Source organism: Octopus bimaculoides, chromosome 28, assembly GCF_046866305.1.
Source record: "Octopus bimaculoides isolate indiv1 chromosome 28, ASM4686630v1, whole genome shotgun sequence".
In the NCBI taxonomy this organism is placed as follows: Eukaryota; Metazoa; Mollusca; class Cephalopoda; order Octopoda; family Octopodidae; genus Octopus; species Octopus bimaculoides.
The window spans coordinates 13,227,907-13,242,906 of NC_142955.1; positions in this window are offsets into that span (position 1 = coordinate 13,227,907).

A 15,000-nucleotide genomic window follows, 5' to 3' on the forward strand; every position below is an offset into this window, starting at 1 on the left:
TGCAAGTAACCGTGTGAATAGTCAGAAAAAAAAAGGAAAAAAAAAAAAGTGCCAGCGATAGATCGGGGCTTGTGGGGTCGGAGCGTGGCCTGATCATCGCTTCATTTGTGTTGTCTAACGTACTGTTTAATATCATTCGATTTTTTATATTTTATATAATTTTTAAAGTCATATTTTATGTAAACCATTCGCATTACTGATCCTAATCAGTTGTTTTGTACCATTCTATGTTTAGCCCCCTGTGGGCAATAAAGAAATTGGTATTTCGTCTGTCTTTGCGCTCTGAGTTCAAAATCCGCCGAGGTCGACTTTACCGTTCATCATTTCAGGGTCCATTAAATAAGTACCAGTTACGCACTGGGGTCGATGTAATCGACTTAATCCCTTTGTCTGTTCTTGTTTGTCCCCTCTATGTTTAGCCCCTTGTGGGCAGTAAAGAAATAAGAAACGTTAGCACGTCGGGCGAAATGCTTAGCGGTATTTCGTCTGTCTTTACGTTCTGAGTTCAAATTCCGCCGAGGTCGACTTTGCCTTTCATCTTTTCGGGGTCGACAAATTAAGTACCATGTGAGTACTGGAGGTTGATCTAATCGACTGGACCCCTCCCCAAAAATTTCGGGCCTTGTGCCAAGAGTAGAAAAGAATTAATAGAACACCGCTAGGCCTCTCCCTTTGTGGTTGGGAACTATACACAAATTAATAAAATGCACACAATTAATCAATCTTCCCAGCCCTCTTCACTAATTCATTTAATATCTACTTCCTATTGTCCATTAGCACTGTATGTCCTTTATTCCTGAACCTTAGAATTTCACTGTACCTAAACTTAGTAAATATATGCCCCTAATTTATTTGTTTATTTATTTTTATTTACTTTTGACTTTTTTTGATCTAGGGTTTAAAATATTTAATACCATCCTTCGTTTCCTAATGAGCATACACCTTCATTAGCACCACAAATTTTTTAATTATAAATTTTATGTTTTAAAGTAACGATCATTTGCCAGCCTAATGTGGCAGTCCCGCTTGGGACGAATGCTACTGTTGTCTAACCTCAGGAGACATCGTCTCTAGCTGTCTATACGACACACGATCTGTGTCGTATAGCCAGCTGGAGACGATGTCTCCTAGGGCTAAACCACAGTAGCATTCGCCCCAAACGGGACTGCCACATTAGGCTGGCAAATGATCGTTACTTTAAAATGCTGCTACTGAATATCTCTCCTTGTGAGTGGATTTGGTAGACGGAAAGAAGCCCGTCGTATATGTGTGTGTGTGTTAGTCCCCCTACCATTGCTTGACAACCAATGCTGGTGTGTTTACGTACCCGTAAATTAGCGGTTTGGCAAAAGAGACCGATAGAATAAGCACTAGGCTTACAAAGAATAAGACCTGGGGTCGATTTGCTCGACTAAAGGCGGTGCTCCAGCATGGCCACAGTCAAATGACTGAAACAAGTAAAAGAATAAAAGAATGAAAGAAGATCTGGTGTTCCTTTACCTTCCAACATCATGACTGAGTCTTTGACATTTTCACAGTAAATAAAATATTACGATTTTCTGATGGAAAGATTTTATATTCTGTTTTGCAATAATTCAGAGGTTCTCAAACTTTTGGGGCTGTGGTGTGTGCGTACGAGTAGATGTAATCGCCTTACCTCGGTTTTCCTTTCCTCGACTGCGAGTCTGTCTTGCGGTATCCAATCCTTGAAGCTTGCCCCGACCCAAAGTACACCAGGAATAGTAGCTGCCTCTCCCAAACCTAGGCCGTCGCTTAACACGTCTTGTCCTGACCACAACCCCGTTCGAAAAGGGCACGAATCCCGATCGAGGTTCCCTCTGCCCTTTTTCTCCTTCCGTTCAACTTGCCCTTCCGGTCAGCCTCCCCAGACACTGACGTCATACCACACGCCACCCTGATCTTAAAGATCACGTTCACTCCTACTCCAATTCGAAGTCTGCCATCCAACCGGGCGGGCGCCCTACACGTCGAGATCTTCTCAAGCTAGGTGGCTCGTTTACATCGCACTCTTCATCCGACGAAGTGGCTATCCTGAGCAGATCCAGCACGTGACGCGGCATTCCATCCACAGATACATTGTTTCTGGAATTGACCGCTGTCACTGTTCTCTTTCCCCATTGTGATGTGCAGCGTGCCTTCGGCGGCTTGACCCAAACTTCCTCCCCTACTTTCACGCCGGCGGGTCCCTTCACTTCCTCGCAGAACTCCGGCGTCTTACTGGGATGCCTCCATTCATATTTGAACACCGCTCTGTGCGGCACAGACTCTTCCGCTTGTCCGGATCGGGGAGACATGTTGTACCAGTAGACCGCTTCCAGGGGCGAAATGTGCCCCCTTTCTCTACTGAGAGGTTCCCCTGCTCATGCCCACCCGGGGCGGGGTCAATGGACTGGCATCTGTCACATTTCGCGACCACTTTCTTAACGTTTCTCCTAGTGACGTCAGCATCAACCATTTTCGCCAGATACAGGGTCCTATCCACCCCCAAGTGGTGCATAGCATGTAGCTCCTTCAGTTCGGAGTCGCCCAGCCGACACGCGGCCGCTATCCCTTTCCTTGCTTCCTCCGGTTCCTCCAGTCACGCCCTTTTCACCCTGGTCAGTGCGTCGGCCCTGTTTTTTTATCCGAAGGCACGAAAACCACGTTCAGCTTCAGTCCGAACTCGGCGATCAGCTCTCCCAGAACTCCTAGGCGGCGTTTCACCAACATCTCCGCGGCACCTTTCGTCCGGACTCTCTTCTCGCTGGTAATTACCGTTCCTACCCAGCCGACCACGGTGGCCGAATCCGTCCGGATCTCGATCGAGCGCAGTCCCCATCTCAGGGCCAAGTTCACCCCTTTCAGCACCGCATCTAGTTCGGCGACATTGATGTGGTTGAAGTCGTCCGCTTTCCGTAGCCAGGCCGCATCCTCCACCTCAGCACCTTCGATCTCCAACACAACCCCTATCGCTATACTGCTAGCATCACACCAAACCGTCCCGCACTCCGTCTTGGGCACATACCAGTTTCCTCTGACCGGGTCTTCCGCTCTCGTTCTCTCCAGGATTTCCCGCATCATCGCCACCGTCGCCTCTCCTACCTTGTCACTCCAACTCTCCCCCTCTGCTCGTCTCTTGATGTAACTACATGCAATGCGCAACCAACGAGCGATCGGATGGTGTCCGATCAACTTCCCACAAACCGAGAACAACTCTCTCCTGCTGACGCTGGAACTCAGCTCTGGGATCTCGTTTCCTCTCCGGAACACCAGCTCGCCCGACCTGTCTTTTTGTAGCTTCAGCCCCAGCGCAGCTCCTCCCACCATCGACTCAGGCGGCTTCGCAATCAGCCCGAAACTCTCCAGGTGTCTCACTACCTCGGTGGCCGGGACTACAGTCTCGTCAACCAAAATGTCGTCGATGTAGGAACTGGTGGCCTTCCTTATCTTCTCCTCTTTCCCTAGGACGGACTTGAGCACCATCGCCATAATTTTCGGAGCGGAATTCAGCTCGAAACCCAGCCTTGTTAAACAGTATGTCCGGCCCTTGTACCGCACCAGCTGGTATCGCCACAGCTTGTCACTCACACGGAGCTGCAAATATACCGACTTCAAGTCGACGATAGTCGCTGCCTTGGTCGACTGTCTCCACACACGTAACGTCTCACCGCAAACGTCCGTTGCCTCGCCTCCCGTGTGGCACGATATATGGTCGTTCAGTTCCCTAAAGTCCAGCACCGGTCTGACTTTTCCTTTCGTCGGCTGCACCACCGCCATCAGAGGCAGCACTCCACTCACCACCTCCTCTTTCCACGGGACAAGGACTCCTTCCTTGATCTATCTCTCTACCTCCTCGTCGAACTCGACGTCGGCGTGACCTTTCAACGTATGCTGGTAGCAGCTCACCCTGTTCTTTAGTAGTGGGGGCTCGTCCTTCCATCGCCACGCTATCGTCCACCTCCGACCATCAAACGCCGCCTGAAAATCTTTGTCTTCGATGGTGTAAGCGGCGCTGTCCTCGACGGGGCTCTGCGGGTCCTCGACGGTCCCGACTCACGGCGCACGATGCCCCCACGCTTCCGAACGTGACCTCATCTCCTGCAATCCTAACGCCACCAAGACGGTTGTTGGCGTCCATCCCCAACACGACATCAACCCCGTCTATCACATAGTCGATCACGATCACCCGTAGCCTCAGCGCCGAGCTCGGTAACGCTATCTCCAGACTGGAGCTGCCCCTGCAACGGATCTCTCTACCGTCGACCGCCCGGACGCTACTCGTCCCATCCCATTTCTTCGCCACCCTTGGCGTCACGAGGGTAGTCGTGCAACCCGTGTCCACGAGGGCCTTGAACTTCTTCCCCTCGACCTCGACTTCGACCACGGGTAGCGCCTCTACTTGGTTGCGGGGAAAGTTTGAGAGGCAGCAACTTCCCCACGGTCGTTTCCCTGGTCGCAATCACGGGCGATGTGCCCAGTCTTCCTGCATCGATAGCAGACGGGCCCCGATTCGGCGCATTCCCTCGCCATGTGCGGCCCCTGACATTTGAAACACCGGCCCGAGAACGGCCGCTGTCGTTGCTCGGTAGGCTTCCTCACGCCGTTCTCAGGCTGTCGTCTGTCGGAACGCGCCTCTGTCGCCGCCATCGCTATCGGCTTCCGTCCGACGTGCTGTGTCAACACGTGAGCTTGCGCTACTAGCTTGCTGAGCGCCATCTTTCTCCCGCCAGGCAACTGCTGTAATCGGATCCCTACGTCGTCGGGGAATCCATTTACAAACGCCAGCCGCGCCGCTCTGTCCAGGCCTTCTCCCGTAAACCCAGCCAGCGTGGCCAGTCTTCGCACTTCCGCCGCGTACTCATCCACCTGTTCTCCCCCCCCCCCATCTAATCGTTCCTAGTTTTACGAACGCAGTGTACTCGCTCTCCGTATACGCTTCCCTCAACCTCCGTTCGACGTTCTCTGCACTTAATCTTTCTTCCTCGTCCATTTCTAGGTAGAGGGTCAGGGCGCTCCCTTCCAAGTATAGAGCCATGAGACTCGCCACATCACTTATTCCTTGCAGCTTGGCAACGGGCCTAATTTTTCGTATCCAAGCCATCACATCTCCTTCGCCATTAAAAGACCTGATCACATCGCTAGCGATCCTAATCTTGGTGGCTGCCATCGCGGCGAATTTCTGCACGTGGCGCCGAAATAGCTTGTGGTGTGTGCGTACGAGTAGATGTAATCGCCTTACCTCGGTTTTCCTTTCCTCGACTGCGAGTCTGTCTTGCGGTATCCAATCCTTGAAGCTTGCCCCGACCCAAAGAACACCAGGAATAGCAGCTGCTTCTCCCAAACCTAGGCCGTCGCTTAACACGTCTTGTCCTGACCACAACCCCGTTCGAAAAGGGCACGAATCCCGATCGAGGCTCCCTCTGCCCTTTTTCACCTTCCGGTCAACTCGCCCTTCCGGTCAGCCTCCCCAGACACTGACGTCATACCACAGGGGTCACCGCTCCCTCGTGGCCACATAATACCCTCAGCGCCCCACCCCCTATTTTCATGTATAAATAAATATTTTATATTTTACTAATTTATATATACTATGAATCATTTGATATTTGATATATATAATACTATAATATTGTGATAAATTCATAGCGTCCTCCAATTCACTGCCTTTCTCCCAACGACCCCTTTTTCTCTACCACCCCCTTAGGCACCAGCGCCCACCTGGACCTTCTCAACGTCCACCAGGGGGCAGTAGCGCCCACTTTGAGAACTTATGCAATAAACGATCAAAGAACGTCATATTAGGAAAATAATATTAGCCTATGACGGGAAGTAATTTCTTATATTAAGGGAGATAATTTCTTATATTAAGGGAGATAATTTCTTATATTAAGGGAGATAATTTCTTATATTAAGGGAGATAATTTTATTTTGTTATTTCCCCTGAAGCGATTATGAAGGGAAACAACTGGGAAATCGTGGCTGAAAGGGAGGTTTATGTGGTGCTTATATAAATTTTTTCGAAAAAATAGAAGTGTGGTTTACAGTGCGTTGCTTACTCATGCTTTTTAATTGAAGTTAATTAAGCTTTGTAATTAAGCTTTGTAATTAAGCTTTGTGAGATGACAGCTAAATGTAGATGTCATCGATGTCTACGCCAAACCATATGACTGAATGAACGGTTATTCAAATAATAATCATGATTATGAAAAAGTGAGCAAAATGAAATACTTATAGAAAATATTGCATAGAATTTGAGAAGTCTTTTCAACGTCTTTCAATGATGGCAGGCGATTCAAACGTACTGTAGTTCGTCATATAAATAATATGACTACTTACTTATCAGGAAATATGGAAGTTCAATTTTTTTATTATTTTTTTTATTTCCTTTATTTTTTTAAAGTGTCACCATTATAGGCATTTATACTCCGGTGAAATTAAGAAACGAACTCGTAAATAAGTGAAACTCTCGAATCCATCACGCCATCACGGTACACACAAACATACACAGTTGCATATCTATGTATCCACACGTTCTAGGGGGATAGGTACACCATGATCTATACACACGCAGATGAGGGTTGATTCAAATGATATATATATATATATATATATATATATATACATATATATATATAAGGGATCGGTGCGAAGCGCGCGGTGCATGTCGAGCGCCTTTGCGGGCGTCGACGAAGCCGATGTGCGACCCTTAGTCGAGAACAGTGTCGGTCGGAGAGTTTGATTGGGGCGGTACATCTGTCAAACGGTAACGCACGTCTCCCAAGGCGAGCTCAGCGTGGACGGAAACCACACGTCGAGCAAAAGTGCAAAAACTCGCTCGATCTCGATTTTCAGTACGAATACGGACCGCGAAAGCGTGACCCATCGATCCTTTCCGAACAGCGGCGAGCTATGCGTCCGCCGAGAGGTGTCAGAAAATTTAAAAAGAATAGGCGCACGTCTTCCTTGTTCCAGCTACAACGGAGAGAAAGAAAGATGTCCGATGGTCACGTTGGGGCCACGTGAGCAAGGGAGGGGGAGTGAGGTAGAGAGTGACAGAGTAATAGGAAAATAGTGGGAGAAGAGGAGGTAAAAGAATAAGAGAGAGAAAAACGAAAGAGTAAAAAGATCGTATAGAATGTGCATCAGAATTATTAAGATAAAACTTACTTGGAAGAAGATGCTCGGCGTTCAGTCATATAATAATATAAATTATATATATATATATATATATATATATATATATATATATATATATATATATATATATATATAGTCATAGTTGCATCGGTGGCCACCACTTCTTTTGTCATCATTTCATCTAGATTTTATTATTGGGTTTATAATGAGAAACATTAATGAGTCAACAATAATTCGTAATAATATACAGCTGAGCCCGACACACGAGGGTTAAAGGGTTTTCTTTTTTAATTTATATGTGAAGGGTTTGTAGTTACGGTTTAAGGCTTCTTTGCTGTTAAATGAGACAGGGTGTGGCAGTTGACGGATATAGTTTGATTAAGTTAGGGGTCACTTTTAGGATACATAAATGTTTTAGAGTAAACAGAGTAGGTAACATGTATTTTTTATGTTTTAACCACTGGACAGTTGCCATGCTGTAGCACTGCCCTGAATAATTTAGTTAAACAAATTGATCCCAGTACTAATTATTTGAGTCAGATATTTATCATATCGATCCCTTTTTCACAAACCCATATTCTTTCATTTCTTTATTGCCCACAGGGGCTAAACATAGAGGGGAGAAACAAGGACAGACAAAAGGATTTAGTCGATTATATTGACCCCAGTGATTAACTACTACTTATTTTATCGACTCCGAAAGTATGAAAGGCAAAATCGACCTCGGTGGAATTTGAACTCAGAAAGTAACGGTAGACCAAATACCGCTGTGCATTCCACCCGGCGTGCTAACGATTCTGCCACCTCGCCACCCTGCTCTCAAGCATATTGGCTCTCTCTCTCTCTCTCTCACACACACACACACACACACACATACACATGCATATCTATGGCTATAATGACTGCACCGTTTCCATCAAGGAAATTCACTAACGAGGCTTTGATCGGCCAAGGACTTGAGTAGGAGACACTTGCTGGTGATGCAGCAACAGTGAGATTGAACCGAAAACCACCTGGTTTGCAAAAAGAGCTTCTTAACCACACAGCTATACCAGTGTCAAGATGTAGAGCTTTCTTGATGTGTACAGGTTCCAACTTCCTTTTTAATTAATTGGACTTGAAATACAACAGTAACAACATATATTACTGTATTGCTCCACTCCTATTTCTGTAATATAATAAAAAAATAAATGCGCCCTTTTAAAGCCTAGCCAGGCTCATGGGCCCGGTTTCCCGGTTTCAATGGCGTATGTGTTCCCCAGCTGGACAGGGCGCCAGTCCATCGCAGTGTTACTCATTTTTGCCAGCAGAGTGGACTGGAGCAACGTGAAATGAAGTGTTTTGCTCAAGAACACAACGCGTCGCCCGGTCCAGGAATCGAAACAACAAACTTACGATCATGGTGCTGACACCCTAACCACTAAGCCACGCACCTCCACATTTCTGTGATATAGGTTGTCTTTAAGCTAATAAGTAATTTATCTAATGATCAATTACACATTTACTGTTGAGTTCATAATTTCAATAATTAAAGAATCTCGGTATTAGAGAAGTATTTATCAGAATTTTCCCAGAGGTGATTTCACATCATGCTGGAAATAAGAGCCAGTTTCTCTAAAATTTACCTTGTTTTTCATACAACACTGAAGGACACTTTAAGAAGTACTTCTAAGAATGTTTTTCGATATGCAGTCAAACTTTATGCTAGAGATAGAAACTGGCTTGAAATTCATTTCGTTTTTCATGCAAAAACTGAAAAACACTTAAGAAGCATTTATAAAAATTAACTTCATGCTAGAAACAGCAACTAAGTGCCTTCAAATTTGTGTTGTTTTTTATATAGTAGTAGTAATACTCATTGTTACTTGCAGTAGCTGATGGAGTAGCTGATTCCACAGCAATATTCATCGACCATATCCATCCATACCAGATGACCACCACCATTGAACACATTAACCATTCAATCTGAAATTGTCCTCTTTCGAGTCAATTTCTTTGTATCTGGTGATAAGTTGAGCTGATGTAAATACACACATGTTAAAGACTGCTTTGGTAGAATGGTTTACAGATGTGGGTTCAAATCCTACAGGCAGCCTTCGAATATTTCCAGCCTACAGACTTACTGTTATATTCTGATTCTGTTTCAGAATGTAACAAATATCTGTAAACTATAACAAGAAAATAAAACTGAACGTCTGTCAGAATCTATAAAAATATATACTGTTATGATAGAGTAGTTTGGGTGAAGCATTGGGGAAAGCGTTGTGATATTAAATTGAATCAAAACCAGTGGACCCACCAAAGCCATGCAATGCAACTAAGGCCATCTTGGAATGAAGGAAGCTGTCTTCATTGAAAAGATGAAGAAAAGAGAGTTAAACGACACAAGAACTACACAAAAGAAGACTGGTTACTATTGTAAAGGAGGCACCACGGCCCAGTGGTTAGAGCAGCGGATTCGTGGTCATAGGATCGCGGTTTCGATTCCCAGACCGGGCGTTGTGAGTGTTTATTGAGCGAAAACACCTAAAGCTCCACGAGGCTCCGGCAGGGGATGGTGGCGAACCCTGCTGTACTCTTTCACCACAACTTTCTCTCACTCTTACTTCCTGTTTCTGTTGTGCCTGTAATTCAAAGGGTCAGCCTTGTCACACTGTGTCACGCTGAATCTCCCCGAGAACTACGTTAAGGGTACACGTGTCTGTGGAGTGCTTAGCCACTTGCACGTTAATTTCACGAGCAGGCTGTTCCATTGATCGGATCAACTGGAACCCTCGACGTCGTAAGCGACGGAGTGCCAACAACGCTATTATAAAACCACCAATTTGTGCATGTCACTGCCCTCTTCTACATGTCTGAGGAACATGGATAGTTTTATTCTCTTTACCATTTCTCCATGTTTCCTCATCAAACAGACCTAACCTCGAAATATCAAAGAAATAAAAATTTCTCATAATATTCTTTTCTACTCTAGGCACAAGGCCTGATATTTTGGGGGAGGGCGCCAGCCGGTTAGATCGACCTCAGTATGCAACTGGTACTTAATTTATCGACCCTGAAAGGATGAAAAGCAAAGTAGACCTCGGCGGAATTTGAACTCAGACCATAAAAACGGATGAAATACCGCCAAGCATTTCGCCCGGCGTGCTAACCATTCGGCCAGCTCACTGCCTTAAAAATTTCACTTAATATTTCAACTGTTGTTCTGTTTTGACTTTTGTATTGTTTCATTTTTGCATTGTTTTTAGCATTAGCAAGTGTTTTTTTCTAATTTATTATAAATAGTTATATCCTGATTCTGGTTCAGAATATTACAAACATTTGTGAAATGTAATTAGAATATAAGTAAAGGTTTGTCAAATTTAAGAGAGCATTTTCACATAGAATTTGGTAACCTGTAAGATTTTCCCCAAAATAGACACATTTAATTTTCTTTTCCAACACCTTAAAACAAACTGTGGGTCCATTCCTGAAAATAGCAAACCTAGGATCTGTAAATACTGTTAAGATATTTTCAATAAATACTGTTATTTTTTTAACAAGTTTCATGCATTCCTCACCAACAAAGAAATATCTTCAACCTTTGTGTTGCATGGAATATGAAGAAACCTTCATGGATTTTCAGCAGACTTTTGCAATAATTGTCCCACATAAGTTGCAATTTCTCTGGTTTGTTCAGAATTTTTCCAATTAAAAAACGATGGTGGAGAGGAAACTTCTTTTAAAAATTGTTTTTAATCCATGTTTTTTTTAAACATCTGTATTGACTCCTCTCATCATACAGTATTCTATTTTATTTTATTCTTTTTTTGTTGTTATATTTGTAATTTTCTTTTATTCCAATTCTGAAGCCCTTGTAATTTGCAAATATTTTTTTAACCCATCCTCATTTCAGCGCATCTTTCAAGAAGATTAAAATGAATTTTTAAAATTTTATCCTTTTTCTATACAACATAAAAATGAAAAGAAAAACAAGATGATATCAACACATTTTATTTGCATTGATATAAATCCTATCAAATTTAATTTTACATACCAATTTTATCATCTCCCACACCAGACAAAAATTAATAGAAATAAACTGTTTTACGCAGAGAACGTGCTGCAGTGACAAACTGTTTGGTATGATAAAGAGAGCAGAAACTGAGAGATATTTTTGATCCTATTCTACTTCTCTTCAATTAAAAAATATTCTTTTTTACATTTAAAACGACTGAAATTATTGTATTTATAGACATGTCTTTCAAAATTCCGTTTATCACACATCCACTTGTGGTAAGTGTTTAATTTTCATCATGTAAAGTACAATGAAGAGGGGCCCAAGATGGGGTGAGGGGGGGGGGGGTTTAAATTTCTTTATTGCAAATTACAGGTATTTCAGAATGTGGAATCATCATCATCGTTTAACGTCCGCTTTCCATGCTAGCATGGGTTGGACGATTTGACTGAGGACTGGTGAACCAGATGGCTACACCAGGCTCCAATCTGATTTGGCAGAGTTTCTACAGCTGGATGCCCTTCCTAATGCCAACCACTCCGAGAGTGTAGTGGGCGCTTTTACGTGCCACTGGCATGAGGGCCAGTCAGGAGGTACTGGCACCGGCCACGCTCGAAATTGTGTATTTTACGTGGAATATGGGAAAGAAAATAAAATATCATTTTAGTGGTGGTTGTTGTTCAGAAGATGCAATCGGGGCAGCAGGGACAGATGTTTAAAACAACATGGATTAAAAATAATCTTTTTCTTTTTAAAAGAAGCCTTCCCTCATTGGTCGGCACTGTGTGATAGAGAAGAATTGGGAAAAAAAAATCACGACCAGAACGGAGCAAACTGCAACTTGTGTGGGGCAGCTCTTCTGAAAGTCTGCAGGTTTTTCATACGATGATCAATAAAAATAAAAATAATAATAAATGTAAAAACACCCAGCTTGTCTCCTTTATTTAAATATAAACAAAATGAAGAAGATTAATCATGAAACAAACGATAACAACAACAACAACAACATGAACAGGTACAAAAAATGTCTGGTTAGACAGGTTAGAGTTTTTAACAAGACACGTGGATAATAAATTTGATGTACATGCATACATTGTGATTGTGTGCATGTATGTGTTTGTATGCTGTGTATATATATATATATATATATACGCATGTATTTATACACATACAAATGTATAAATAGATATGCATACAAATTCAGTGATGCATACAAGCACACACACACTCATTCACTAAAACAAGTAACAACGGGATGGGAAGAGGGGGGGGGATAAAGTCTCCAGAGCTTTTTTTTTCTTTTTTTTCTCTTTCACTTCTGTGAATTCTTTCTTAATTTTTCTTTCATTTCTACTATAATAATAATAATAATAATAATAATAATAATAATAATAATAATAATAATAATTTGAATAATGCTAAGGAGAAAACAAATATTTTGAAAAGTAAAACCAAATATAAACAATTGAACAAGCAATTTGATAATATTAAAGAAAAAATGGTTTCCAAAATTTTCATTATTCACAGTAAAATTTTCCATGCATGAATTGGTTACAATTCATGCATGCATGTGCGCATGTCTATATATGTGTGCATATATATATATATATATATATATGTATATATATATATATATATATGTATGTATATATGCAAAACATGTATATATGTATTATATTCACATATCTTTCTTCCCACATATATATATATATATATTACACACACACAAACAAACATATATCTATATGTATATATATATATATATATGTATGTATGTAAGTATGTATATATATATAAACCTATATATAAATATATATTTATGTGTTTCTATATGTGTGTATATATATATATGTATATATATATATATATATATTTATATAAATGTAATGTATATGTTGTGTGTGTTATATGCATATATACATACATATGTATATACATTTACATATTTATATATATATATATATATATATATATATACATACAAACATTCATAAATATATACATACACACATATATTTCCATCTATATATATATATATATATATATATATATATATATATTGAGAATCTATTTAATAGTCATCTTCAAAATCTTGTTTTTTCTATCATTTTTGATATTTTTTGTGTAAATTATACAATAGTTGCATAAGGACATATACTAACACAACCCTTTCTCAAACAAAATTTTTCCTCCCTTGGTCAATACTTCTTGAAGATGACCATCAGCATGGCCAAAAAGCTCAAGTCCTCCCTCGTCATTCTAGGCACAATCCCATTGTCCCATCTTGTCTCTCTATTTTCTCCATTTCCACTGCACTGAGCTATAGTTTCTAGTCAAGAGAATCGCTGCTCTCCCAAACTCATTTCACAACAAGTTCAAACTTTCCTATCCTCTACATTACCAGGTTAAGGAATAAATGAATAATATGATATGTTATAAATAAGACTAGAAATAATTAACTATTTGGTCTCAGCTGTACTGTGTGTTATGCATAGCTTAACCAAACATGTTTATATATGATTCCATGCATACAGGCCCCGACATACACACATCGTAATCTAGAATTGTTTACATCTCATTCCACAAACTGCTTCAGTCATCTGGATCCAGCAGAACCAACCAATAGTGTCCTAATTACACAGGTATTTGCTCAAATTAATAATAATAATAATAATAATAATAATAATAATAATAATAATAATAAATATCTACATACATGCATCTGTATCCATGTCTGTGTGTATATATATATGTGTGTGTGTGTGTGTGTGTGTGTGTGTGTGTGTGTGTGTGTGTGTGCGTATATATATATATATATATATATATATATATATATACACATATATATGTATAAAATTATATATATAATATATATGTATATATATAAAATTATATATATATATATGAATTATATATATATATATATATATATATATATATATATATATATATATATATATATATATATATATATATACATATATATATATATATATATATATATATATATATATATACATATATATATGTATAAAATTATATATATACATAAAAAATTATATATATATATATATATATATATATATATATATATATACATATATATATATGTATAAAATTATACAATATATATGTATATGTATAAAATTATATATATATATAAAAAATTATATATATATATATATATGAAATTATATATATATATATATATATGAAATTATTTATATATATATATATATATATATATATATATATATATATATATATAATTATATATACATGTATATATACACACACACAGAGTAACAGGAAGAGTGTAAAAAGCAGGAGAGGGAAATATCTATCATGCTTTCTGAGTTTGCTTAGCTTTTCTCTTTCTTCTTTTAACTCATAAATAATCTACTAATTGATATATTACCATAAAAAGCAATTAACGATGACTAGTTATATGTATAGAGAACCACTAACATCATCGTCTTCATCAGAATTTAACAGGTGCCTATCTTACAAAAATATCATCATCATCGTCGTCATCATCGTCAACCCCATCATCATCCTTATTCTTTCTTTCCTTGGGTTATTCATGTCACATCTCATCTCCTCCCAACAGCTTAGAGACGCAGCACTGCCTTAAACGCGTGTGCAGTTCCAAGTTATATTAATATGCAGTAGTCTCAGTTTTAGTGTGTGCTTTTACTGCACTCCTGAGGCCAGCTGTGTATACCTTGGGCATGTGCAGTGGTTTGTTTCGGTGTGGTTATTTTTACTGTATTGAGAGTGCTCTATGTAGGATGGGTGCAATGCCTAGCCGTGCTATTTTCCGTGTGTTATACATATACATATATATATTTGTTAATCCTAAAGTG